The sequence below is a fragment of the Sinocyclocheilus anshuiensis genome, unplaced genomic scaffold (genome assembly GCF_001515605.1).
Source record: "Sinocyclocheilus anshuiensis isolate Anshui unplaced genomic scaffold, SAMN03320099.WGS_v1.1 scaffold3024, whole genome shotgun sequence".
NCBI lineage: Eukaryota > Metazoa > Chordata > Actinopteri > Cypriniformes > Cyprinidae > Sinocyclocheilus > Sinocyclocheilus anshuiensis.
The window spans coordinates 39,492-41,749 of NW_015556049.1; positions in this window are offsets into that span (position 1 = coordinate 39,492).

Consider the following 2,258-nt stretch of genomic DNA (forward strand, 5'->3'; position numbering starts at 1 on the left):
TGAAGGTTTGGCGACAGGCCGGTGTCTCTTTTAGGTGCTGAGACGCACAGGGGAGATGGCCGCTTGCAGCACAACAGGGGGTAGTGCAGCCTGAAGTGCGCAATCCACTCGACACAGGAACGACCACCGCTGAAGTACCGTCCGCCAACACAAAAAGCTCCCTAGAGCGCGTTGAACTCGTCGTCACAAACGAAGATAACGCAGGAGCAGAACGATGTTATCGCTCGGCTCCGAAGCAAAAATGCTGGTATGCGTTGCACCTGCTACCTTTTTATGCTCACGCTGTGATCAGCGGCAGCTGGATGCAATCATCGCATGCCAATGTCCATTGGCTCATTTAGTTTACACTCGAAGTAGATAGGTCTCTCGAAGCGAGATCCCAATTCGTCAGTCACGACTGAAAAGGAACTGGACACTTTGAGCAGCAAATCAGCATATTAGAATGATTTCTGAAGATCATGTGACACTGACGACTGGAGTAATGATGCTGAAAATACAGCTTTGATCACAGAAATAAATTATATTTTAACAGATATTCACATAGAAAACACTTATTTTAAATTATAATAATATTTCACAATTTTTACTGTATTTTTGATCAAATAAATGCAGCCTTGATGAGCAGAAGAGACTTCTTTTAAAACATTAGAAATAGCCTATTACAGATCCCAATTTGAACACTATGTATGAATGTTATAATAAATGTATTAACAGAGCTGTTGTAATTATTATTACCATTATTATTGTCTTACTTTTTATTTTATTTTACAGAACAACAGTAAAATTACAATACTAACATTTATGAATGTTGACGGATTTCTTGCTTCTGCTCAGCTTTTATTTTGGCCGCAGGAAGACCTCAGCGCTTCTTTTTGTTGACAACAGCAGATTTATAAATGAGTCTCATTACGAATTTGGGAACATGTTTGTCGCATGTATCACATTGTCACATGAAAATTCATAAAAATTTTACTGATTTTCCTTGCGCTTTGGACTTTGAACTCTGGTTAACAAGCAGATCAGCCGTGAGCAATTCCTGTGTGTATTAGAAAACATAACGTTCTGCAGCTTATTTACTAATTGTTTAAGGCCATTTTGCGATTTCAATCAGCAGCAACCACTCCTTCCTCTTCTCATCGAAAACATGCAGTCTCTCACTGATTTTTGCGTCTTTCTCGGTCAGTTTTAAATGCTTCCTCACTGCCGACATGTTTGCTGCATTATAAAGAGAGCGCGCCCCTCACTCTGTTAAAAATGTCATTGTTCGGTACAATTTATTTGGTCTTTTCGCTTATTCAGCCGAACACCGGAAGAGCCTTTTTTTCCCCGCCAGAATAATTTCGGTTGCCGAACATTCGGTGCATCTCTAGATATAATGTTAATATACAAACCTACTTAAATATTAAAATCTGTTTTTACCTTTATAATGCACTGACAACCACCTTAAACACAGATAAAGTGATATATGCTAGTTAAAAAGTACTGTAAAGGTACATGAAATGTCCTGTTAGATTTAATAATTTTTCTCCATATAGCAAGAGAACTTACTGTTAACCAGTTAAACATGTTTTCACTGTAGGATTTTTTTTTTAATGTTAAGAATTACTATAATTTTTTTTTTACAGTGTACTGGTATGCTGTACATTCCTGCTGTTAAAACAAAATTTATTTTTAAACAAAATTTTACTTATATTTTCTTGTTTTGCTCATATAACTCAAATATAAGATACACTTGTTTTATTGGGAAATTAAGTGTGACGAAACCTTGCATCAATGACTAGATATGAAGTTTATTTTTAAGTTGATTTATTTTTTAAGTTGATTTCCTCTATAATGTTTTAAAGAAGCTGTATATAATTAAACTGAAAAAGCTCAGATAGCAACAGACAAAATGTGCAAAATCCAGACATTCACTAGTTAACCAGTGATCCTGAGTATAATGTAATATAACCACGACTAAATCAGTCAGATCATAATCAATGTGAAGTTAAACCAACAGTAATTATTATCTCAGAGTTTCTTACCTGTAGATGCTGTGATTCAGGTGTGTTTGTGTTTCTTCTTTTATCAGGACAGACTGATATCACAGATCATTTCTCCTCTTCTACTCCTCCCAGCTTTGCTTTTCCTGGACAGAAAAACTCCCTTCTGTGGTTTAGTTCTTTATTCAGGTGTGTATCCTTCTTTATTGCCCAAAGGTAACTGTGTGTGTGTGTATGTGTGTGTGTGTGTGTGTGTGTGTGTGTGTGACAGAGAGA